This window comes from Rhinoderma darwinii, chromosome 2 (assembly GCF_050947455.1).
Source record: "Rhinoderma darwinii isolate aRhiDar2 chromosome 2, aRhiDar2.hap1, whole genome shotgun sequence".
Lineage (NCBI taxonomy): Eukaryota > Metazoa > Chordata > Amphibia > Anura > Rhinodermatidae > Rhinoderma > Rhinoderma darwinii.
The window spans coordinates 370,528,830-370,556,743 of NC_134688.1; the positions used below are offsets into that span (position 1 = coordinate 370,528,830).

At 41.7% G+C, this 27,914-nt stretch overlaps 1 protein-coding gene and 1 long non-coding RNA gene across 2 annotated transcripts in view; one reads left to right on the forward strand and one right to left on the reverse strand.

The window, feature by feature from the left end:
- Positions 1-27,914, reverse strand: part of LOC142743271 (uncharacterized) — a 165,573-nt gene that overhangs the window by 45,414 nt on the left and 92,245 nt on the right. The window lies entirely within an intron of this gene.
- The window catches only part of LOC142743270 (tetraspanin-2-like), a 149,014-nt gene that overhangs the window by 975 nt on the left and 120,125 nt on the right, over positions 1-27,914 (forward strand). The gene's annotated exons all lie outside the window — the stretch shown is intronic.

A 27,914-nucleotide genomic window follows, 5' to 3' on the forward strand; every position in this document is an offset into this window, starting at 1 on the left:
TTTTCTTTGTAAAGTTGTTGGTAAACTGTCCATGTGATCCTTCTTGGCCAATCACCTGGGAGGAATGCACAATACAGCGCGTGTTCTGTATCCGGTTGGAAGTTCTGGAGAGCCATTGTCGCCAAATTCCGATTTCTGACATGTGCATAAAAGGTCTAATCATTTCTAAAGATAAAACCTCATGGCCCTGATACACTGAATGGATTAAAACGGAAGCATGTGCGCTGGTATTATATAATATTAGGATTGTGCACTGGGGTAATGGAAAACACAATTGCGGAAGCGCCTGTGTACTTCTATTGGCGAGTCTGTGCCGCAATTGCGGATTAGAATAGAACATGTTCTATAATTTGCGGATCATTTCTATGGCCCGGACACACAACTGTAAATATATACGGAAAAGTGTCCGTGGCCAGTAGAAATGAATGGGTCCGTAATTTCATCCGCAATTACGGATGAAAATTACGGTCGTATGCATTGGGCCTGATACGTGTTGTGCTGACCCCTGGTGGATTTGTGTGGACTCAATGAACTTCTCCATATAGATTTATTTGCGAGTAATTTTCATGTTGGAAATCAAACCTGAAAATTCCTATATACTTCTCACAGCTGATATTTTGCTTCAATGTATGTAAATATGCAGCTCACAGAGGATTGTCTAGATTGTCGATACAATATTATTCCCCTCTTCGGCCTCCAGATGTCAACAAGTGTTTATATTCACTTACAACAAGCGGATATCTTGAAATTGTTGAAATTTTCAGAACTTTTTATAATACAGTGACATAATTTTTTTTTTTACCTCCATTAAAGACTAAACGTGTTTGTAATGGATAAGTCAGGAAAATAATCTTGTGACGGAGAGGCAGAGAGAACGCCAGTAATAGAACGCGGCAATATTTGAGAGCGAATGGAATATAAGAGAATTTTTTTGGGAAAGAATAAGTGTTCTGAATCGTGAGAATAAACTGTTCTCAATATTATGACAGATCGGGAGTTCTAGTGACCTGAAAAGGGGTGAAGAATTCTGAATACAATACAGATGGATAAAGAAGAACACCGAGAGATGAGGACAAGGCTGGAGGGACAGCGACAACTGAGGGAATCACAGCTAAGGGACAGCTGAGGTCACAGGGACTGCTGGGGACGCGGCTGATAAACAGACCTGGCAGGGTTAAAGATGAAAATAGTGTCATGAAGAAGAGATGATGTGAGATGAGAACGTTCGGGAGGATGCAAAATAAACATGTCTAAATATAGAATATAGGGTGAATAAAAGAGGGTAGAGAGCAAGGGGATCCACTGTGTGAACAGAGGCGTAAGAATGGGGGGGGGGCATTGTAAATAAGCTAGGATTATATCTGGAGAAGATACTATGAATAGAGGTAAAGGTGCAGAGTCGGATGGGATAGCCATCATAACAGGTATACTAAGACTCTGGAGAACACGCTAATGTGATTGTATACTGGTGAAAACTTGGGATTACGGGAAGTAATTTAAAAGAGCAGCTAGTGAACCTTCAGACACTTGAGGTGGTCCTAAAAATGGATTTGTAGTTGATGCACCCGATAGTTCAAACTGCTATTACTGAAATGGATAGTACGGTTTTAGCAAGAAAGGTGATTCATTGTTTGTTGAAATGTTATACAAATTTTCAATATACATTGGTTTTCAAGATCTGTGATTGTAGTCATTGAATGGAGACCTTCATTGTTTACTTCTAGAGGATAAAAATCTGCCCTGGTCATGTGATGGACAACAGGTGCAGTGTTACTGTACAGTTATCAGAGCTATGTCTTGTAATGAGCCGTGCACCTGTGTGATCTTCACATGACCAGGACAGATTGTCATCCTCTGGAAGTAAGTAATGACTGCAAGCAGAGATCCTGAAAACCGCGAGTGAGGCTTCGTTCTCATCTGCGCTAGGGCATACGTTCCGTCTGAGCTTTCCGTCGGAGCAGTGCCAGTCAGGGTCCCGTCCTGACGAAAAGCTCAGACGGAACGGGCCGCTGGCGCAAATCTGAACAAAGCCTAATTTATACAGAAAGTATGTATGGTTGTGTTCAGACAGCACCAGTTTCTTCGGATGCTCGAAATAGGGTCCCAACCCAGTTATAGGTCAAGAATTGTATTCTGCACACCTTTATAGTATCCAACATAGATTTTATTTCTTTAGGTATATGCCAGTGGCTACAAGTGCAACGTTTCGGTCGTGAGACCTTCGTCGGGCACTGAGCCGAGCTGGGGACTGATTCAGCGATTGTTTTGGCGCAGCTATAATTGAATATGGCGGCTTACCGCTCTATAGGCCCCTAGCGCCCTATAGAACGGTAAGCCGCCATATTCAATTATAGCTGCGCCAAAACAATCGCTGAATCCGTCCCCAGCTCGGCTCAGTGCCCGAAGAAGGTCTCACGACCGAAACGTTGCACTTGTAGCCACTTGCATATACCTAAAGAAATAAAATCTATGTTGAATACTATAAAGGTGTGCAGAATACAATTCTTGACTTTTATACAGAAAGTATATTGGAAAATTGCATAACTTTCTATTATACAATAAATAAATTTTATCTTTGTGTTTAAATCGTAATGCCCCTTAAAGGGGTTCTCCGCATTGGACAATCCCTACTTGCTCAAAGGGTCCCTTGCCAATATGCTGATCACAAAGCGTCATCCTGCTGGGACCTCCAGCGCTCCGCTGTAGTCTGTTGGAGATCTGTCAGCAGGGCTCCCTGCACACGGGACGGAAATGCTGTGGATTTGCGCATGCAAAATCCACAGCAAATTACAGTACCAGCCATGTGGATAAGATCTGAACAGATCTCATTCACATGCTGAGGCACATGCGTGCTGCGGATTTTTCGAATCTGCAACATGTTTATTCTGTTCCTGATATTCACAGTGGATTTTAACCCTTTTTAATGCAGAATGGATGAAATCTGTTGTGAATCCGCAGAAAAATATGCACGTAACACATGCAGATTTTGCAGAGAATTTTGCTGCAACAAATCTGCTACATGTGAGAGTACACTAAATGTTTGATTCCCCTGCAGCAACCCTTCAGGGGAAATTAAGCATTACACAATGTTCTGTCAAGTCAATGGGTTCTCTGAGTAATATAGGACAGAGCGGGAGATGAGGATCCTGAACAGGGGACTACCCTCTATTGACTCAGAATTCCCTAATAGGGTATTTAAAAATGGGTTTTATAAACTGGACAACTCCTTGATGACATATGATGTTACTGTATGTCACAGCCGCCAATGGGGTGTATGGAGCGGTCTCACAGGCTGAGCCTGCTCCATACCCAGCGGATATGTACGTATGCAGTGCATGGTACCAGCGATCAAATGATCGATTGTTTAAGTCCCATAGGGGGATTTAAAAAAAATTGTAAAAAAAGTTAGTTTTTATTAATGTACAGAAAACAAATATGAGCGGTTCAGAAACCCTTCTTTTCCTTTTTTCCCCAAGAGTAATGTAAACAAAAAAATGAATACAATTGGTATTGCCACGTCTGTAAAGTCTGAACTATTCTAATGTAATGTTATTTGACCCGCACAATTAACGCTGTAAAAATTTTTACAAAAATAAATAAAAAGCCAGAATTGCTGTTTTTTTTTGGTCACCTTATCTCTCAAAAAAATCATAAAAATTTGATCCAAAAGTCACATGTACCCCAAAATGGTACCAATAGAAATAACAGCTCGCCCCGCAAAAAACAAGCCCTTTTACCGCTCAATAAAAAAGTTATGCCTCTAAGAATATGGCGACAAATCGTTTTTGTGGTAAACCATAAGAAAACTATATAAATGTGGTATCGCCGTAATCGTATCAACCCATAGAATAAAGTTAACATGTTTTTTTTACTGCACCGCGTAAAAAACGAAACCCAAAAACCAATGGCGGAATCACAGTTTCGTTGGGAAAATAAAACTCTTGTAAAAACTACATGTGGACAAGACCTAACTGCATAGGTAAAGATAAGTTCATAGTTGCTTTGATCAAACGTGTATATTTCTGGGAGATATTTCCTCGTAAAATGGGTTACCTCCGGACAGACATCGCTAGTATATGGCATCAATTTCAGATTGGCATAGGTCCAACTGCTGTGACCCCTGCCTATTACGAAAACGAAGTGGCCGAGGCGCTAGAAAACCACCATGTCACTCCATGCCACCCACCAATAATTTTTGTCGTTTCCCAGTTTATAATATGGTATGTGAAAGAAGCTCTGTCACCAGATTATAAGTGCCCTATCTCCTACATAATGTGATAGCCGCTGTAATGTAGATAACAGCAGTGGTATTTATTTTGAAAACCGATAATTTTTGAGCAAGTTATGAACAATTTTAGATTTATGCTAATTAGTTCTTAATGCCCATGTGGAAATTTTTTTAACTTTTTACCAAGTGGGCGTTAAGAGAAGTGTATGACGCTGACCAACCAGTGTCATACACTTCTCTTCATTCATGCCCAGCATGTTTCACAGCACAGCGTAGATCACGCTGTGACGGGACTTCCTCCCACAGGTCCTTCACCAGAGCAATGGAAGAGTCAACAGACATCGCCTCCAGCCACTGTAGATTCGGATAAACATCCTGGCATGGCTGGTGACGATGTTTATTGACTCTTCTATCGCTCTGGTGAAGGACCTGTGGGAAGACGTCCCGTCACAGCATGATCCCACGAGATCATGCTGTGCAGTGAAAGAAGCTGGGCATGAATGAAGAGAAGTGTATGACGCTGGTTGGTCACTGATTGGTCAGCGTCATACACTCCTCTGTACAACGCCCACTTGGTAAAAAGTTGGGCATTAAGAACTAATTAGCATAAATCTAAAATAGGTCATAACTTGGTCAAAAATTATAGCTTTTAAAAATAAAAACCACTGCTGTTATCTACATTACAGCACTGATCAGATTAGGTAGGGGATAGGGCACTTATAATCTGGTGACAGAGCCTCTTTAAATAGTGCGATTAAAAACTACAACTCACCCCGCACTCATCGACAGAAAAATAAAAAAGGATTTTTGGAATGCGGTGAGCAAAAAAGAAAATGAAGACCCGAAAAATGGCTGTGGCATCAATGTGGAACTATGTCTATCAGAAGAGAAGTTATGCATTTAGAGCTCTGTACAAGAAAAACGGAGCTCCAACCTGATCCTTATCTGCGGACGGGACCCTTAAGTAGACATCATTCCTGGCGCCCAATTGTCACTATTTCACTGGGGACCAGGAAACTGCATCTTTTGTGATTGTTGTGTCATGATTGTAATGAATTGCAACGGATGACCAGATTCCAGTGAAGCATAAACATGAAAAATTTAGTTTCTGCTTCCTTGGGAAAATAAAATGCTTGTAAACACTACATGTGGACAAGACCTAACTGCAAAGGTATAGATAAGTTAATAGTTGCTTTGCTCAAACTTGTATATTTCTGGTAGACTTTTCCTAGTAAAATTGGTCGCCTCAGAACAGACATCGCTAGTATATGGCATCAATGTCAGTTTTACGCCTCGAATTACCCCTGAAAAGACGGCTCCAATACGTCAGCAAACATCTGCCCATTGCTTGCAATGGGTCTTAAGATGGTCTGTGCAGACGAGCTGTCATTTTACGCGTCGCTGTCAAAATACGGCACGTAAAATGACGGCTCGTCAAAAGAAGTGCAGGACACTTCTTGGGACGTTTTTGGAGCCGTTTTCTCATAGACTCTATTGAAAACAGCTCCGTATTTTCAGACGTATTTTGTTAATCGTGTGAACACACCCTTACTCTCCCTTCAGCTTACCTGGGACATGATTGAAATTGGCACAGTAACGTGTCTAATTTCAACAGCGCTGCAGCGAAATTATATCAGCCTCCAAGCAGCTCCACAGGACATAATGGCTAGTTATGGGCGTGGTCCATGCAGCGTCAGCTAGATGTCAGGTGGACTTCTTGACGCCGTTTTCGGGTCTTTAAAAAGCTTGTGTAAATGGTTTAACTGCAGTAATATTAGTCACTATCTGTAGCTGAAATGTCTCTAAGTCACATGACCATTCTCCTGGTGTTTATCTCCTACTTGTGTGATATCCCAACACTAAACACATGGTTATTTCCCCTCCCTCCCTGCAGTAAGGGACATCACACATCACATTCCTGCTTACTGCTCTCCTTCTTCCCTGTCTCTGGAGGGATCGTGTTTCACATGCTGGGCAGCAGAACACCAGCTCACTGTCTCCGTAGCAGATATAATTCTATCACTAACTTACACTCTGTAATTGATGGGCATGCTTGCAGCTATTAAAAAGGCAAGTTTGTGAGAGGGGAGAAGAATCCTGGGAACTGTAGTACCTTATATCGTAATCCCACCCACAGCAAGCCCTATCATAAAAACCACAGTGCTGTACGGACAACCCCTTCATAATGGTCGGAGACATGGCTGGAGACATGCTCTAAAATAGTTTATAGCTATTGGAACTTAGTTTTCCAATCCTATGGATTCTCTAGACAATTCAGTGTTTAGACTAGGTGGGCCGGTTTTGCGCCATCATATTTGATGTATCTCTATTTTCTAAGTATATGTGAAATGCAATAGTGTGACGGTTTGTCTATTATAATACAGTGAATCATTACAGCATCAATATCATAAAAACATTTTGGAATCTGAGAATTACATCATTGTCTACCACCAAACTGTATGCATTTTTTTATATGGTGTGTACTGCCTGTTCTTTATTACGGAAGATCCCTTTATTATCATTTCATATTAATGCTTCTAGTAACACAGAAGTGTTCTTTGGCATCAATACATTTCTATTTACTGGACTGATGGAAGTGGTGTTAAATTGGAAGACAGCTTGTATGCTAAAGTGCATCCATAATTTAACAGTCTGACCACTTAGCAGCAACATTTAAAAATACTAAAAGGCATAGCTTGGACTTTATGGACCCCTGGTGCAAATGTTACACCTGGACCCTCCACTTAATCACCCCTAACTTAACATGCCTCTGTATCCATATTGTTTTCTATAGGGAGACTCAGCCATGTAGCTATAAGGGGGTCCAGAGGTAGCATTCGCACCTGTGAATTTTATCGGTGTAATTCACCCATTCTTTCAATGTAGGAGCTATGGGTTTTATTCAGTTTTTAGCAATGAATTTTTTAGCATAATATAATTTTTTGTGTTTCTAATTTATTATAATACGTCTTAAAGGGAATCTGTCAGCAGTTATGAGGCCTCATAATTGCTGACAGCGCTATATAGGAAGTGAAAGGGCACTGTAACGATAACTAGTGTCTCGGACATGCAAGCTGCATGACAGAGAACTCGACATCTGATTCCCCTGGTCGGCAACCGCAAGTGTCACGCTCTACTGTGAATGACGGCTCTAGCGTCTAATCAGGAGACGTTACTCAGGGGGGAGGGGCTGGTAGTGTACTCTAAGGAGAAGCCTGCAGCATTTGCACATCAAGGGGCAGTGGCTACAATGCCAGGGGAAGTAAGCGCCGATTTCTGGGTCGCATGACCGAGACAACAGGTTTTGTTACAATGCCCTCCCCCTCTCCTATTTAGCGTGGTCAGCAGTTTTGAGGCCTTAAAACTGTTGGCAGTTTATATCAATATAACCCAAGTTGAATATAACCTGGTTGCATTTTGAGAATTTCAGAATTCATAATGGACATTTCCCATAAAAGACTGTCATGGTATCATAAAGGCGGACCGCTCATTATTATGATTCTGGAATACATGCATTGGGAAGGGTTAACTAACCACGTAGAGCTTTTACCGAAAACAGAAATGGATCTTAGAAGAGGCAACAAGAAATGCTTTGGGAATTTTTCTTTGTTTTCTCTCCTGGGAACCATCGTGTTTTTAGCTAGAAAATAGAAGGGAAAATGAAGCTGTTGGACACTAGTGTGAAAAAGCACAACACATGTTCACAAGTAGCATTGTAATGCAGAAGAAATCTACAACATGTAGGACATTCAACATGCCCTCAAATCTGTGATCTTTCTGCAGTGTGTGAATGGTACTTTGTAAAACATTACTCATTTGAATTGTACCTATACAGTAGCGCAGTGCCTACTCTGGATGATAATATCCATACAGTAGTCACAGTACTTTTGTAGTGCCATTTGTATGCAAAAGTGACAACTGCTTAGTAATTTGTGCACATTAGTGACAAGAAACATATTTGTATCCATAGAGTAATATTACCAAGCAGTATCAATGCAATAGTCCCAGCCACATAGCGCACAGTAGTGCCAACCATTTAGCATCCTGCAATATACAAATGTGCCCGTACAATATCAATCACTTTGCAGTATCCATAAAGCAGCTCCATCCATATAGTGAAGTAAAAAAGAATGTGGCTTATACACATATAGCCAACTATAGTAGTGTTGATTCTGAAATTTCTGTTCCATGGCACTACTCTGTCCGATGCTTCACTGTTATTATTACTTATTTTATAGCGCCATTAACTTCAGGGCACTGTGAATACATAACATGATTAAACGATAGAAACAAACTAGTACAATAAATATGAGCCACTGAGAGACGGAATGGTGCAGAAGGAGTGGGGGCGCTGTCCACGAGGGCTTACTACTTACAAGGGAAAAGGGACTTAAGGTAAGGGTAGGACCTGCCAGAAGTTCAGTTGCGTAAAGAGACAGGGTTATTACAGGTTGCAAGTTGTTATCAAGAGTTAGGATTTTTAGGTTGCTTTTAAACTGTTGTAAGGTGGGAGAGAGTCTGATGTTTTGGGGTAGTGAGTACCAGAGTATGTGTGGGATAAATATTTTAGGCGATGATGTGAGGAGCAGAGGAGAAGGTTCATGTTAAGTGTGTGGAGGTATTGGGAAATTAGGGATAGGATGCTAATACAAGCAGCCTTTTAAGAGGACCTGTCACATCCTCGATTTTATTTTTCTGCTAGCCTCTCACGTTTCCCTGTATTTGGTCCTGTTAGTTTAAGTGACCTGTAAGAGTAGACTGTCAAGTGGGTGGTCCCCAGCGCTCAAAGTCTATGACTGACATTGACAATTTGCACTGGGGACCGCCCACTTGACAGTCTACCTGTACAGATGTAAGCTTGACTGCCGCCAATCACCGCCATCCTAAGTCTCCCTCCTCCTCCCCGGGGACGGCGGCGTTTGTTGCTTCCCACTCCGGTAGGGTACGTGCATGCTCTGGTGGCGCACCCACCACTAAAAATTTCCCCATCCTATCCCCGTGCACCCTGGGATATATAATCTGGCCTGCCCTGTTTCCCAGTGCCTGATCAATGTTGTGTCTTCCTATGTTTGTCTTGCAAATGGTTCCTTAGCTATATCCTGTATCGCGTTTCCCGTATTCAGTATATGTGTCTAGTTCCAGTGCCAAGTCGAGTTTCCAAGTCGAGTTCGCCACCTGAGTCCACTGCCTGTGCCAAGCTGAGTGTCCGTGACGAGTTTACCTTCAATGTCCTGTGCCCTTGCTAGCCCGAGGGTCTAAGATGACTACACTACTCCAGTATCTGGTCCCCATGCCAACCCGAGGGTCTAGGACGACTGCACTACTCCAGTGTCAGTGCCAAGCTCTGTGTCAGAGACTACTTCTGTATCCAAGACCTCCCAGCTTCCGATTGTCCAGCATAAGCCATCTTTCAGCAAGTACTCTACTCCTAGGGACTATCATTGACTTTGTTTGATCAGCTGCTTCTCCGCTATTGCAGAGCGGCCCAGTGGGTCCACATTCCCCACAGTCGTGACAGTTTGCTTAGGCCATGGATCTCGCTGGTCAACCAAAGACAGCGATCCAGTTAATGCAAGCAGACATGCGTGATCTCCGTGCACGACAGGATCAGCATTTACAGGGTGTTAAAAAGGCTTTGTCACCGCATTATAAGTGCCCTATGTCCTACATAAGGAGATCGGCGCTATAATGTAGGTGACAGCAGTGCTTTTTATTTTAAAAAACGATCTATTTTCACCACTTTATTAGCGATTTTAGATTTATAATAATGAGTTTCTCAATGGACAACTGGGCGTGTTTTACTATTGACCAAGTGGGCGTTGTACAGAGCAGTGTATGACGCTGACCAATCAGCGTCATACACTTCTCTCCATTCATTTAGGCAGCACATAGGGATCCTTTTAGATCGCTATGTGCTGTCTTATACTAACACATTAACGATACCGGAGTGTTTAGACAGTCAATAGACATTCCACGGGATGTCTATTCACAATCTCTGCACTTCGTTACTCTTTCTGTGGTAGTTACTAAAGAGCAAGCGTAATCTCGCTGTAACCTGTCATTTACAGCGTAATCTCACGGGATTAAGCTTGCTCTGCTGTAACTACCACAGAAAGAGTAACGAAGTGCAGAGATTGTGAATAGACATCCCGTGGAATGTCTATTCACTGTCTAAACACTCCAGTATCGTTAATGTGTTAGTATAAGACAGCACATAGCAATCTAAAAGGATCCCTATGTGATGCCTAAATGAATGGAGAGCAGTGTATGACGCTGATTGGTCACAGTAATGTGGTGACAGAGTCTCTTTAAAGGGAATGTGTTGCCAGCAAAACATGTTTTTTTTTTTTTAATTAAATATTTAGTGTGTAGGTGATTAAACATTGTTCACATTTTTTTTATTTTTTTCACGAGTCAGGAAATATTATAAATTAGATTCTAATTTATAATATGTCTCATTGCTGGTCACTAGATGGAGCTATTCCCAAAATTGCAGCATTACATGTGGTAAAGCAACCACATTGCTTTTTGCTGCAAAATTGGGAAAAAAGCACTCGCTCTAGTGAGCTCTGAGAATCCCCCCTCCTTTATCCTGGCTAGTGCCGGGATAAACGAGGGGATTGAACGGTCTAACCTCCTACACTGTGTGTCGCCTTTTTTTGAGCTAACACACAGTGTAGTAGGTTTACATACAGTAGTAAACACACACAAACACGAACATACATAGAAATCTCTTACCTGCTCCTGCCGCCGCGGCTCCCTCCGGCCCGTCCGCTCCGTGTGCTGCCGCTGGTCCAAGTGCACAAGTCCGGAAGCCGCGACCGGAAGTAGTAATCTTACTGTCCGGCCGCGACTTCCGGTCCACAGGAAAATGGCGCCGGACGGCGCGCATTTCAAATTGGACTGTGTGGGAGCGGCGCATGCGCAGTTCCCACACAGACGGCGTACACAGAAGTGGATGGGACGGGACCCGTTCGCAGTCCCTATGGGACTGTGGCTGCTGTATTCCATGTCTGTATGTGTCGTTAATCGACACATACAGAAATGGAAAAAAAAATGGCAGCCCCCATAGGGAAGAAAAAGTGAAAAAATAGAAAAAAGTAACACACAAACACACAAATAAATAAAAACGTTTTTAATAAAACACTAACATTAAACTGACATGAAATTTTTTTTGGTGGTGACACTGTTCCTTTAACTCTATACTTAATCGTTTGGATCTTCCTTCTGTGGCTGCTCCCTGTACTCCACCACCTGTTAACTCTCCTGACAGTTCTGGACCCGGAATTTAGTTGACTCTACCACCTCGTTACGATGGAGATGCAAAGAACTGTAGAGGCTTCATCAACCAATGCAAGATCCACTTTAAGTTGCACACTCATCTGTTCCACTCTGATGTGACCAAGGTTGCTTTTATGGTCTCTCTCCTCTCAGGCAAAGCTCTGGCATGGGCAAACCCTATCTGGGAACGGGAGACCGGAGTCATCGAATCTACAGCTGTTTCTAGAGATTTTTAGTACTGTGTTTGAGGAACCGGGCCGGACGACTTTTGCAGCTTCCTATCTTCTGACTCTCCGTCAGGGGGAATAGATGGTAGAAGCATACGCCATCCATTTCCATACCTTTGCAGTGGAACTTGCCTGGAATAATGAGGCCTTGGTAGCAACTTTTTGGCAAGGACTGGCTCCTCAAATAACGGATAAGCTAGCGGTTCGTCACCTAATGTCCACCTTGGATGCCCTAATTCTGCTGGCGACACAGATCCACATGGGGATTCAGAAATGCGCCCAGGAAGCTCACTGGGAGAAAAGGTCCTATAAACTGGCGCCCATGTCCCAGAAACCCCTACTGCCTCCTCTGTTTGCTCCTCCTGAGGAGCCCATACAGTTGGACAGACTCAGATTGCCCAACCAGGAGCGACCAGCACAGGCACTCTGCAGGTTTGTGTCTGTACTGTGGCCACAAGGGTCATTTTGTGCGTCATTGTCTCCGAGCTCTTCGATAGAATTCTTGGGGCCAAGATGTTCACAAAGCTGGATCTACGCGGGGCTTATAACCTGATCCGTAAAGGTGATGAATGGAAGACCGCATTCAACACCCGAGACCGTCACTATGAATATCTCGTGATGCCCTTTGGACTGTGTAATACTCCAACTGTGTTTCAGGAATTTGTGAATGACCTCTTCCTGGAGCTACTCTGTGTGGTGGTATATTTGCATGACATCCTTATTTACTTACCCGATCTGACCACACATCGGAAGCATGTTCGCCAAGTCCTGTCGCGGTTAAGGGGGAATCCCCTATATGCCAAACCTAAGAAGTGCGTGTTCGAAAAGAACTCCTTGCCTTTCCTGGGCTATATTGTCTCTGATCAAGATGGATCCAGAGAAGGTGAAGTCTCAACATATCATTGATCTTTCCAGGATTATTGCTGTTAGCCCTCTGCAGATTAGAGACATTCCCCCTGGATAAATGTTTGTTTGCCCTGCTGACCGAAAAAGAATACTCATCTGGGGGCACAATTCCAAACTGGCTGGGCTCTCTGGTGTCCGTGAGACACGGGACTTTATCTGTCGTCACTACTGGTGGCCTACGCTGCCTAACTGTGCCCAAAACAGGTCTACTCATTCCAAGCCTGCTGTCTGTTCCAACCTCTGCCTGTTCCTGATGGTCACTGGCAAAACATTGCTATAGATTTTATCACTGACCTTCCTCCTTCTGCTGGATGTATCACTGTCTGGGTCGTGGTGGTTCGCTTCTCTAAAATGACACATTTCGTCCCTCTGACTGGCCACCCGTCAGCTCCTCGTCTGGCGAATTTGTTTATTCAGCATATTTTTCGTCTGCACGGATTACCCATCCATATCATGTCTGAACGGGGTGTACAATTTACATATAAATTCTGGAGAGCCCTGTGTAAACTTTTAGATGTGAAATTGGACTTTTCTCTGCTTATCACCCACAATCTAAACGGTCAAGTTGAGGGAATTAACCAAGTACTGGAAAATTATCTTCGTCATTTTATTTCTGTTCAACAAGACAATTAGGTTTGTCTTCTTCCTTGGGATGTATTTTCTTATAACAACCACACGAGTGAGTCTACTACTTCCTCCCCATTCTTCATTGTGTACAGCCAACATCCATGTGTTCCTCTTCCTGTACCACTACATTTACCACTACATCTCAAATGCCTGCAGCTAACGCTTCTTTTGGAAGCTTTATTCACATCTTGCAGCAAACTAAGTCCTCTATCCTGCAGGCAGTGGACCGCATAAAGAGAAATGCTGATAGAAAGAAAAAAATAAATCCTCAATTTCTTCCCGGAGTCCGTCTGGTTATTATCAAAGAATATTCCTCTAAAAATCCCCTTTTATAAATTTGCTCCCAGATTTCTTGGTCCTTTTTGAAATTCTTCAACAAATTAACTATGTCTTACAAATTAGGGCTGGCCTCGATTCTCTGAAGCCTGTGGTCCAGAATAGTTACAGCAAATCCCCTGGCCTTGCAATTTCTCCCAGGGGTGCTTCTGATGTCTTTGAGGTAAAGGAGATCCTGGACTACAAGAAGGTAGGGGGAAAGATCTTCTACCTGGTGGTCCTAAGACGAGTGGGCGTAAAGGGTGGTACTGTAACGCTGACTGACGCTGATCACTGCCATCTTACCTTCCCTGGCGGACGCCAGCATCTCCTTTCTCCTACCCGGGGACGCCGGCATGTGTTGCTTCCTGCTCCCATAGGGTGCGTGCCCTGGTGGTCTTTTAAAAGGCCATTGCGCGCACCACTAAAAGTTTCCCCATTCTATCCCTGTGCATTCTGGGATATATAATCTGGCTTGCCCTGTTTCCCAGTGCCTGAGCAATGTTGAGTCTTCATATGTTTGTCTTGCAAATGGTTCCTTAGCTGTATCCTTTATCCCGTTTCCTGTATCCAGTATCTGTCTAGTACCAGTGCCAAGATGAGTGTCCGAGTCGAGTTCGCCATCTGTGTCTGGTGCCCGTGCTAGCCCAATGGTCTAAGACTACACTACTCCATTGTCCGATGTCGGTGCCAAGTATTGTGTCAGAGAAGACTTCTGTATCTGAGACAAGCCAGCTTCCGATTGTCCGGCATAAGTCATCTTCCAGCGAGTACTCTACTACTAGGGACTATCATTGACTTTGCTACTCCTAGGGACTAACATGGACTTTACTACTCCTAGAGATTATCATTGACTTTGTTTGATCAGCTGCTTCTCCGTTACAGCGGAGCGGCCCAGTGGATCCACATTCCCCACAGTCGTGACAACAGATCACAAACTACCGGGACCGAATGCAGGGGAATGCAGTTGTTAGAAAGAAATGAAAACCAGCGCTGCAGCAGTGGCAGGTAAGCTATAGCTGGTTTCATATGTCAGAGGACATGACAGGTCCTTTTTAACAGACTGCTCATTTGTAGCATCCTCTTCATCAACTGATGTCTGGCATGTGAGATCATGAAGCAACTGTCAGAATGTAGTGGCGGTCACCTCTTTGCCAGGACTGTTGTGCCTTTTGAGTAGTCGCTGAACTGTCTCTGTTCATCAGTATGAAATATAAAGGCTGACTGACAAGTATCTATCCTTTAATGGTAAGGAATTAGATGTCCTCTCCTCTGCACTCCGAGTGCTGAAGGACTGCGGAGATTACGGCTTGTAAACTCCTCTATGACTGAGACTAAAAATAACAATTTGTACATTTACTGTACATTAAAAAGCCCATCCATCACTTGAGGGAAGGCCAAAGGGAATCATTGGCAAGAACCTCTGACAGAAGGTGCAAAGTATTTACAAATGTCTGTCCCTCCCTTCTTTTGGCAACCTGTACAAATATTCAGAGTCTACTGTCACATTCTCAGGCGTTCATGTTACTTCTAAGCTAGTGCAGCTGAAATGGCAAACGACATTCATTAAGAGCAGCGGTCACGCTTGTCACACTATTCTGCAGGATGCTGCTGGCCTGGTGGGAGTTCTTTCATGAGAATGTATAGTGTCTTGTGTTACTTTACTGTGTGTAGCCATACATTTTCTTCACGCACACATACCTTGTGTCTTTTTCCTACTTAAATGTTCCTTTGTTTCTCCTCTGAAATGTCTTGTTTATACAAGCGTCTTAGAAGCAGAGAGCATGATATCAACAATCTATTTTAGTGTTCCTATAGAAAGTTCCTATCCTATAGAAATGTAAAGTTCCTATAGAAATGAATTGTGGCTAAAAAAATATCCCTCACATTAACAGGCCGTAAAAAGCGCTACCATTTAGGGCTAATTCACATATTCACTTATATCAAGTGGAGAATCCGTTCCCTCTGCCTGTTTAAAAAAAAAAAAGGCCTGAACGTGTACAAAGGGCCATTATATAGTGTCCAACCTTCCCCACCTGGCAGCACATTGACCTTATGGTCTACTGGAAGCTTGCACGCAATGTTCCTTCAGACAGGACTATTGGCTTTTAAAGATGTCCACCGTTAATGCTAGATACTCTTTCAGTGAAAAATGATACAACTGATCCTATTGAACATAATACGATCATTTGGACCATTAGTTCCTTCCAGACATATGGGAACGAGCCTTCGTGGAGGGTTCAGCCTTCAATAAAGCCCATCTTCAAACTTCACTGCCAGAGGATTGTACTACTGAAATTGGTGGGGTCTCATTTCCCTCCCTGCCATTGTCCTCTTCACAACTATTCCAATGATATCTGCAGGAAGCAGGTGGACCCTATAGAGGCTTTTTTTTTTTTTTTTTCTTGATTTGGCAGTAAAAGGGGACCTGAGTTGATGTAACCGTCCCATTGGCAGTCACTGTTACTTGCATAGAGGACAGCCACAGAGAATGCAAGTATTGTGCTTGGTAAAACTAGTGGCAAATATCAGAATGCCTCTGTGGATAGTTATACATTTGGTCTTTCTGCTATTCCCTAAAACAATTAGATGGCCCAAAAATCGAGCTTCACTTTATTTTAATGTGTGAGAAAATAAATATATATATATTTGAAACTTGTTATGTAACCTGAACCCTTAAGTTTGCCGAACCACTACGGTCATATATCATACTGTGTCTGACAGTGGGAGGAAGCAGCATGAAAATATACTGTAGAGTATAGCACAATGACACACATTAGGAAATAGGTGGAAGGTGTTTACTTACCACATCCTTGTATGTGCAGATTAAGTGTTTACAGATTTGATAGTTTTTCACCACAAAATAAAAAAGTTAAAATGAATTAAAACATAGTTATACATAATATAGACTATATATTAGTAGTGTTATTGTTATTATGTGCTGGATTATCAAATATTGATGGTTTATTGAACAGTCCAAAAGTAAATCTTAATTTCAAGGTTGCAGAACCTCCAAGAATATATCCCAAAGCCAAAAACAATCTTCATCAGAAGTGTATCAAGACTGTTTAGCTTTTGTATCTGGTTTTGTGTGATTATTCAGCCCCAGAAACAAATATCCGACTATCAGAAGCTCTGGATTATTGTTTTAAACCAAAAAGAAAAATCTTGATATCATACAACTTTGTTTTATGAAAATATGATTTTATTTTATTAATTTATAATTTATTACACATTAGTACAAGAAATACAAAAATAACCCCCCACCCAAGTATATACTATAGACATATAAAATATAAATTAAAATAAGCCAGGTGTCTTGTGATATAGTATCATAGATCATAAATATTGGTATGAATCCTCACCCAATACACCATACACACTTAGGTAAAGTGGAAACTATATGACATATATATTCATATAGCAGCAGAATACAGGACACAAAATGGTATAGCAAGTGTTAGATGTCACTTCACTACAAATCCCTCTGATCGCTTAACTATACTCGTAATACTGCTTTAATATGATGCAAAAAAAACCTATCAAAGGAAGTCACTATAAGTAATTACTTATAGTCAAACATACCTATAGAGGACATGATGAGTATGAGGTTTAGACACCTGGACACCGAGCACCTCGACGCGTGTTTCGCAACCTTCGTCAGGAGGGGTAACTACTACTCCAAAAACTCCAGTTTAAATAATACGTAAGGGAACAACGATGACCAATGGTGCACAGCGCACTGCTCACACCCACCGACATCACCCCGTCAGCGTCATGACGTACATCGCTGCGTGCCAAACATACCAGCGATGCCCGTCATTATCCTGACTGCTTCCGGTCTGAAAACGGTGAGTGCCGCAGTGCGCAAGCGCACCATCGGCAGAATCAATTTGTATATAGAGATTTATCAATGGGGTAAATACTCTGCTCTGGATTATTGGGCTCTTATTGGGTTTCGTTCAGCACTGAAGATCAGCAACAAAGTACAGTACAATTCGTTTTTATAACTACCTTTGTAGACATAACATGTAAAATGAAAACTAATATGTGTGCGTGTTCTTTCAATAAATACAATCTTCACTCAAAACGTGAAAATATTGGTATTACTGCAGTCACACCCCTATGGCTACATGTAATCCTTAGTTTAGGAAGCTAAGGCTGTGTTCACATCAGTGTTCGGTTTCCGTTGATGGGTTCCGTTAGACCTTTCCTTCAGAGGAACCCATCAACGGAAAGGCAAACGGAAACCATTGCATTACCATTGATTTCAATGGTAATGCTTCCGTTGCAAATAGTTTCAGTTTGCCTCCGTTCCTTATGGCTTTTTTTTGGCGGAATTAATAGCGCAGTCAACGGCGCTATTGTTTCCGCAAAAAAAAACGGAAACCATTAGCAACAGAAGCATTGCCATTGAAATCGATGGTAATGCAAACGAAAGCTATGGTTTACGTTTGCCTTTCCGTTGATGGGTTCCTCCGATGGAAAGGTCTGACGGAACCCATCAACGATGATGCTAGTAAACCGTCTCCCTGCAGTGTGCGCAGTTCAGGAAATGCGAACGTCCTGCGGACCGTATATCATGGACTGTACACGCTCGTTTTGAGGCAGATTTTCCTCTGCCTGCACGCCTATTTTCGCTGCGTTTTTCGCTGCATTTTTCGCCCGCGGCCATTGAGCACTGCTTGTATAAAACAATACGAAATACGCTTTCTCTGCCTCCCATTGATATCAATGGGAGGTCAGAGGCGTAAACGGCTGAAGATAGGGTATGGGAGGCACTTTCGGACGTTTTTTGGCGTATTTTGCGGAGCGGTTTCCGCGTAAAACAAACTCGGCAAAAAACTCAGTGTGAACTCGCCCTTAGGTGGCAAAGCCTACTTTTTTTTTTTTTCTGCACCCCTACCTTTACCACATTTTTTATTATCTCGGAAAGCCCTTTTAAAGACCACCTACTAGAAGTGTTATAGAAACATATCTTCAGTGTACATGAAAATTGTGAAAACATTTTTTTTTAATATCTTTATTGCTGGATTTTCAGTGACTGAAGTTACAGGACCAAAACCTACTGTTACTCAAGACAATGCCGTCCTCATGACAACACTTACTATTATGTCTTCTACTTTTTCAAACTTGTCATAGAAGGGGGAGATTTATTAATACTAATGCACCATGCGAGTCTTGTGCCAGGATCTCTCCCCTTTGCATCACAGCACTGTTTATTAATCTGGCACACGCTTAATAAAAAATGGAAGAAATTATTCTGAAGCCTTGTTCACTTTATCTAAAACATGCTTCATGAATATGACGTTTGGCCCAAATCCCATATTTTTCAATAAATGTATGTGCCGTAAATACATTGATAAACCTGCCCCATTAACCCCTGCCCTCGAAATTACCATTGATCTCAGTGTAAGCCCATTTGCATGTAGATGTTGATGTAGTCAGCGTTTTTGATCCATACAAGTCCCTACTGACAAGACTAGACCACGAGAATACATAACAGGAAGTGTTGTAAGGGCCTACTGCCTAGATAACACAGCAAAGAAGTTCATAAAAGCTCATATATTTGATATGATAGTTCTCCCCCTAAGGAATATAGGCTAGCAGACGCCATAAATATATATTGGTGGAATACATTACTATACATCACAAAGTGCTCCAGAATTCTGGCTGAAATTGCTAAAAAAAACAACAACTGACGTACATGGCATGGGATAAATTTATTTTAACAACTCACTCGACAGTTTTTAAAAGTGTCCAGAAAAAATGCGTGACCAGTCGTAAAATGTGCCAGATTTATTAATGGCGTGCACCATTCTTTTGGCGCAAAATATTGGTGTAAAGTAAGCCAACCAAGAGGTAGTGTAATGAAGAGAAAGTGTCTAACACGTCTAGCAAATTCATGAACTTAGATGTGATCTATAACAGCTGGATCCTTCATGGCGACCAGCTTTCAGCCGAGCCATCAATCCTGCTGACCGGACGTATCCGGCTTTTACGGCAAGACACAGCTTCTATGTTTTCAGAATACATAGATGCTGTATCTAAAGAAAAAATGTATTTATTTTTTTAAATAAAAAAAACAATCAAAAAGTTGCTTAAAATGACATAATACATTGTTTTCTTAAAAAAAAATATAAAAATCATCTCAAAGGTTTACATATCCTTTAACCCCTTCAGGACGAGCCCCGTTTTTTCAAATCTGACGTGTCACTTTATGTAGTAATAACTTTGGAATGCTTTTATCTATCCAAGCGATTCTGAGATTGTTTTCTCGTGACATATTGGACTTTATGTTAGTGGAAAAGTGTCGTAGATAAATTCATTGCTTATTTGTGAAAAACACCAACATTTTTAGAAAATGTGCAAAAATTATCTACTTGTAATACCACCCAAAATAGTCACTAATTAACATTTCCCATATGTCTACTTTATGTTTGCATCGTTTTTTGAACGTCCTTTTATTTTTCTAGGACGTTAGAACTTTAGCAGCAATTTCTCACATTTTCAAGAAAATTTCAAAAGGCTATTTTTTCTGAGACCAGTTCAGTTCTGAAGTGGCTTTGAGGGGCCCATATATTTGAAACCTTTATAAAACACCCCTTTTTAAAAACTGCAACCCTCAAAGTATTTACAACTGCATTCAGAAAGTGTTTTAACACTTTAGGCGTTTTTACAGGAATTAAAGCAAAGTAGAGGTGAAATTTACAAATGTCTTATTTTTTGCCGAAATTCATTTGTACTAAAAAAATTTTTCTGTAAAACAAAGTTTTACTAGAGAAACGCAACTCAATATTTATTGACAAGATTCTGAAGTTTTTAGAAATATCCCACATATGGCCCTAGTGTGATAATGAACTGAAGCACCGGTCTCAGAAGCAAAGGAGTACCTAGTGAAATTGGGGGCCTCCTTTTCTTTGGAATATATTTTAGGCACCATGTCAGGTTTGAAGAGGTTTTGTGGTGCCAAAATAGTGGAAACCCCCCAAAAGTGACCCCATTTTGGAAATTACTCCCCTCAAGGAATGTATTTAGGGCTATATAGTTAGTATGTTGACCCCACAGTTTTTTTGCTACATTTAAGAGAAAAAGCACCCCGACATTTATAAAGCAGTTTCTCCCGATTACGGCAATACTCTATATGTGGTAATAAACTGCTGTTTAGACCCACGGCAGGACTCGGAAGGAAAGGAGCGCCATTTGGATTTTGGAGCGCAGATTTTGCTGGAATGGTTTTCGGTTCCATGTCGCGTTTGCAACGCACTGGAAGGACCAAAAGAGTGGAAACCCCCCAAAAGTGACCCCATTTTGGAAACTACACCCCCAACAATTTTTTGTAGGATTATAGTGACCATTTTGACCACACTGTTTTTGCTGATTTTATTGGAATTAGTCTGTGAAGATGAAAACTACTTTTTTCTGAAAAAACATTGAATTTTCTAATTTTCACAAGGAATAAAGGAGAAAAAGCACCCCAACATTTGTAAAGCAATCTCTCCCGAGTACGGCAATACCCCACATGTGGTCATAAACTTTTGTTTGGACAGCAGAATGGCAGGTGCGCTACTTGGCATGCAGACTTTGCTTGATTGGTTTTTAGGCGCCATGTCGCATTTGCAGAGTCCCTGAGGTACCAGTAGAGTAGGAACCCCTGAGAAGTGACTCCAGTTTGGAAACTACACCCCTCAGGGCATTCATCTAGGAGTGTAGGGAGCATTTTGACGCCACAGGTGTTTCATAGATTTTATTAGAATTAGGCAGTGAAAATGAAAAAACATTTTTTTTTCTAAAAATAAGGGAAACACCACACAATTTGTTACTCAATTTCTCCCGTGTGTGGCAATACCCCATGTATGGCCCTAAACTGCTGTTTGGGCACATGGCAGAGCTCAAAATGGAAGGAGTGCCATTTGGCTTTTAGAGCGCAGGTATTGCTGGGTTGGTGTACGGGCGCCATGCTGCGTTTTTCAGATCCCCTGTGGTACCAGAGTACAGTAGAAACCCCTGAGAAGTGACACCATTTTGGAAACTACACGCCTAAAGGCATTTATCATTTGCCTGGGCATATGACAGGGCTTAGAATTGAAGAGCACAATGCGCATTTGAGGTCTATCTTGGTGATTTTCACAGCATGGACCCACAATTGCAGGGCTCTGAGGTCAAATAGTAAAACAAACCCCAAAGCAGTGACCTCGAGTTTGAAAGCTGCACTCCTCAATGCATTGTTTTAAGGGGTAGAGTGAGCATTTTGACCCCACAGGTTCTTACTTATTTATTCTAAATGAACGCTCAGCGGATGGTGCAAAGTGAAAAATTGCATTTTTCCACTGATATGTCATTTTAGTGCCCAATATGTTGTGCTCAGTTTGTGCCACAGCAGACAAATATCCCCTAAAGTGTTAAGCGGGTTCTCCCGGGTATGGGGATGCCATATATGTGGCCTTAACCTGCTGTTAGGGAGGGAGCGTCATTCGGCTTTCGGAGCGCAAATTTGGCTTGATAGTTTTTCTGTTTGTGGTTTTACTGGTATTTCAGTTTATAATGTGCTATAAATGACATATTTACATTAATTCTGCGGGTCGATACGATTATGGCGATACCATATGTATATCGTTTTTTATATATTTTACAGCGTTTGCACAATAAAATCCAATTTTTTTTAAATTATTTATTTTTTGTATCACCATATTCTGAGAGCCATATGTTTTTTCTTTTTCCGTCAAAAAAGCTGTGGGTATGCTTGTTTTTTGCAGGACGGGCTGTAGTTTCTATTGATACTATTTTGGGACCGTGCAACATTTTGATCACTTTTTATTCTATGTTTTTTTGGGAGGGTTGGTGACCAAAAAACAGCGATTCTGGAATTTGTTTTTTATTTTTATTTTTTTAGGTGTTCACTGTGCGGGGAAAATAACTTTATCTTTATAGTTTGGGTCATTAGGGGTGCGGCTATACCAAATATGTGTACTTTTTTGTTTTACATTTTTTTCTATAATAAAAAAAACGTATTAAGTTCTTTGAACTTTTTTTTTTTTTTGTCCCACCTGGGGACTTGAAGGCATGAAGTCCTGATGGCTATTCTAACATACTGCACTACCTACAAAGTTCAGTGTATTAGAACTGTCAGTTATTCACTGACAGCAAGCCCTTTCGGCGGGGCCTAAAAGGCGTCTGTGCTTGACAGACCAGGAGGCCATTGTTAGGCCTCCGGTTGCCATAGCGACACAGGGATGCAGACAGGCTTGAAGCCACCAAGATGCAGCGATTGCTTGATCGCTGCATCTAAGGCATGGGTCAGCAACCTGCGGGACTTGGGGCATGGTTTACTGGCGCACTTCCCTCTCCCAGTGACAAATGCTGTGTGCTTGGCGGCGCCTAACACAGTGAGATAGAGCGGCGCTTCATTATGTGCTTGGCCGTCCTTCATTGTGTTTGTAACTGCTGAACACTTGACAAGTACACAATGCAGCACTGCTCTCTATCCTGGTGATCAACATCCCCAAGTGAATAACATCCCCAAGTGAATAAAGCTTGTGTTCTGTCTCCTCTTATGCACATCTTGGATCATCTTTGTAAAGAAAGTCAGGTACAAGGGTCACACTGAAATATAATTTTAATTAAATTATGAAGTGGTTTATGTCACGTACGTCGTAACAGTTTGTCTTATATGACTTTCATGTTTGCACTGCACACCGAGTACTTCTTCATTGATTTTTTTTTTTTTTTTTAGGCACGCCATGCCAAAAAGTTTGCCTGCCCCTGATCTAAGGGGTTAATCAGCAGGACCAGAGCCTAGCTCCGGTCCTGGCCATTACAGCAGGATGTCAGCTATAATATACAGCTGACACCCACTGGTGATGCCGCTTGCTCATCCTCTGAGCTCGCTCCATGACCATCACGCAAGGCGCTAACACATTAGCACTGACGACGTAACTGTACGTGATTGGGCGGGAAGGGGTTAAAGGAGTATTAATAACTTGAACATTCATGGCATAGCCATGGGATATACCATAAATGTTTGATAGATGTGGGTCCCCTCGACCCATATCCCGCTAGATCTAGGATTAGCATCTATCAGACATTTATGGCATATCTTGTTCATATCCCATAAATGTTCATGTTCGGAATACCATTTTAACCCTTTAGTGACCAGCATGTTTTGAACCTTAAAGAGGCTCTGTCACCAGATTTTGCAGCCCCTATCTGCTATTGCAGCAGATAGGCGCTGCAATGTAGATTACAGTAACGTTTTTATTTTTAAAAAACGAGCATTTTTGGCCAAGTTATGACCATTTTCGTATTTATGCAAATGAGGCTTGCAAAAGTACAACTGGGCGTGTTGAAAAGTAAAAGTACAACTGGGCGTGTATTATGTGCGTACATCGGGGCGTGTTTACTACTTTTACTAGCTGGGCTTTCTGATGAGAAGTATCATCCACTTCTCTTCAGCACGCCCAGCTTCTGACAGTGCAGACCTGTGACGTCACTCACAGGTCCTGCATCGTGTCGGCACCAGAGGCTACAGTTGATTCTGCAGCAGCATCAGCATTTGCAGGTAAGTAGCTACATCGACTTACCTGCAAACGCCGATGCTGCTGCAGAATCATCTGTAGCCTCTGGTGCCGACACGATGCAGGACCTGTGAGTGACGTCACAGATCTGCACTGCCAGAAGCTGGGCGTTGTGAAGAGAAGTGGATGACACTTCTATACACAACGCCCAGCTAGTAAAAGTAGTAAACACGCCCCGATGTACACACACAATACACGCCCAGTTGTACTTTTACTTTTCAACACGCCCAGTTGTACTTTTGCAAGCCTCATTTGCATAAATACAAAAATGGTCATAACTTGGCCAAAAATGCTCGTTTTTTTAAAATAAAAACGTTACTGTAATCTACATTGCAGCGCCTATCTGCTGCAATAGCAGATAGGGGTTGCAAAATCTGGTGACAGAGCCTCTTTAATGACAGCAATTTTTTCATTGTCGTATTCAAAGAGCCATAACATTCCAATTTTTCTGCTGATGTAGCTGTATGAAGGCTTATTTTTTTGCGGGACGACTTTTTGTTTTTTATGTACCATTGGGGTACATATGAGTTTTTTTGATAACTTTTTACTGTTTTTTGGAAGGCGGGATGAATGATAAAAACGCAATTCTGTCATTGTTTTTTATTTATTTTTTTGCGGGTTAAATAACATTATACTTCAGGTTCTTACTGACGCGATGATACCAAATATTGTGTAGCTTTTTTTTTTTAGAATAAAGCATTATTTTAAGGGGAGGAAATGGGTTCTTTATTGTATTTACTTGGGATTGTTCATTGTTTTAATTAAACATTTTTATAGATGTTTTTTTTATATATTCTATATTTTTTGTTACAAAATAAGACAAAGGGGGGCGGGGTTACCGAAAGGGAGGGGATTTCCATAGAATTATTTGATACATAAACATATGTCTGTTTAACATGTATATACGTGTTAAAATGTAGTAGCAAAGGATGGTAGTTAAAAAATAGATCAATAAATGCCATTTGATGTTTGTCTGATTTTGAAGCCGATGTACTGTGCCGACGACCTGTAATTTTACGCGTCGCTGTAAAAAGGCGGCGCGTAAAATAAGTGCAGGACACTTCTTGGGACGTAATTGGAGCCATTTTTCATTGACTCCAATGAAGATCAGCTCCAAACTACGTCCGTAAAAGACGCCTCGCAAAACGCCAGTACATGCAATTACGTCTGAAATTCAGGAGCTGTTTTCGCCTGAAAATAGCTCCGTAATTTCAGACATAATTGCAGTTATCGTGTGCACATACCCTAAATGAAGGCTGTAAAAAGGCTTATTGGCAGTCATTAGGGGTTAATCAGGGGTTCTTCATCCGGAACAACCCGTTTTATGCCTTTAAGATGAACAGCTATGAAAACAAGCAATGGTATTTGACCAAATCAAGTCTAATCAAATGAAACAGAATAAAAATGTATTTGGTTAGATACAGTTTCTTAAAATAAATTATTATTACGGAGAGCTGAAAAGAAAAGGGGTAGAGGATGATCTGCGGCACAATATTTATGAAATCATGAACTCCCCATCGAGATACTGATACACCAAATATGGTTATTAGGAATGAAAACCATCTTGGTGACAATAATAATGATGATGATAATAAGAATAAGGCATCGTGAGATTACACTACACAGCTCCTAGCTCCTTTCACTTCTGTAGGTAGATCCTGCATCCATAACCGTGCTAGATTTTTTTTGTTGATCCGAAACTAGTAAGGAAAGGTGCTGGTTGTATTGACTGTGAAGACTCTTCAGAAGAAGGAAGGTCTTTTTGTTTGCATGATGTCTTTGTTTTGAGCTTTGGAAAATAGAAGTTTTATTTGGAGGTGGGAGTGATTTAGGGTTTTTCTCCAGACCGGTAAACCACCAGCCCACCCGGTATTTACAGTGGGAGGCTAGTACAAGTGAAAAAAATTAACAGCAAGTGCCAGTAATTTTGCGTAGTCAGACAGTGTTTGCACAGTCAGGTTACTTCCTATGTGGATTGGACAATCCTCCTTTGCCAAGTCTTGCAGCTTTAAGCCCTGTTCCCGCAGAGTTTTTTTACGCTGATTTTGACCAGAAACTGTGTCGGAATCGGCGCAAAAAAGCAAGCGAAATCGCTCCCCATTGATTTTAATAGGAGGCTGAGGCCTTTTTTTTGGCCCAGGGCGGCTTTTGCAACACGCCATGAGTAAGGACAAGCGATTTGTCTGTAATGCGTAGGCCTGCTATCTGATGCATCCACCCCTATGTATATGGACTTTTTAATATATTTGGAATAAAGTTGGAATATTACTTCTTTTTAAACCCAGCTCTGGATCAAGTTTCTCTTTATCTGCTTTGATCTTCATCGTGTGCCGCCACGAGGATCCGTGCACTGTCATAGGATTGGTGAGCTGGCGGATTCCTTCCCCATTTACTTCAGCTTTTAGCCGCTGACTGGAAAAAAAAATGGGCGTGTCCTTTTCTTGCCACGGTTCAGCCTCTGACCTCCCATTGAAATCAATGGGAGGCAGAGAAAAAGTGTGGCGCTAGTTTCTGAGCATTTCTTACTGCGTTTTTTGCACGCAGTCCTTGCATTAGCTTCAATGGCCGCAGGCGAAAAACATGCCAAAAAAGTGCAGGCATGTCAAAATCTGTCTCAAAATTCCTGAAGTGTACACTGCCAGCCTGCACAGCCCTGAGAGTCAAGAGTAGAGGTCGGAGAAGGAGAATACTTACATGGAGGTATTGTCTATATGAGGCTCCCAGAGATGATATGCAAATCACACTCAGTGTGAAGTTACCACACCCACTTTTTACCCATGTCGCGGTGTATTTACACATATGCCGGTTTTGTGTTTTATTAATTGCGATTTGTGCATCATCGTGGCAAAAGACGCCACAAAATACACCCTGAACCTGGATGGTATATTTGGGTAGAAAAGTTGGCAACCCGAGGAGGATTGTGGTGTGTCTACATTGCTAGAATTCAGGATCTTTGTCTAATTTGTGACATACCCAAATATGTATTCGCCTGAAATACAGGATACTATGCTACATGAAAATGGAAAATCCGAACAAGCATGGATTTTAGTTGAAACAACAATCTAATTTAACATGGAAAATTTGATTATTGAAATACCATTATTTGCAGTTACATCTATTAAGAAGACTGTACTCTATAATGAGAATGTTATGTTGTCCTAACAAAAAAATGCCTAAAGGCTTGTATGTCTGGGTAATCTTTAGTAATAACTTTACTACAACAGAGGGTAATAATTAAAAAGAATCCAGCAAAGATTTCAAAGCAGACTGGGGTTTCAAGATGTGCTGTTCAAGCTGTTTTAAAGAAGCACAAAGAGACGGGCAACGTTGAGGTCCGTAGATGCAGTGGTTAGCCAAGGAAACGTACTGCAGAAAATCAAAGACCCATCATGTTTACTCCCCATCGAAATCGGAAGATGTCCAGCCGTGCTATCAGCTTGAAACAGGCAGAAACCAGTGGGACCCAGGTACGCCCATCTACTGTTCGGAGAAGTCTGGCCAGAAGTGTCTTCATGGAAGAATTTCGGCCAAAAAGCCATACATTTGACGTGGAAACAAGCCCAAGTGACTCAACAATGCACGAAAACATAGGAACTGGGATGCAGAAAAAAGGCAACAGTTGCCCTTAACCGATGAGTCAAAATTTTAAATATTTGGCTGTAACAGAAGGCAGTTTGCTGAAGGGCTGGAGAGCGGTACAATAATGACTGTCTGCAGGCAACAGTGAAGCATGGTGGAGGTTCTTTGCAAGTTTGG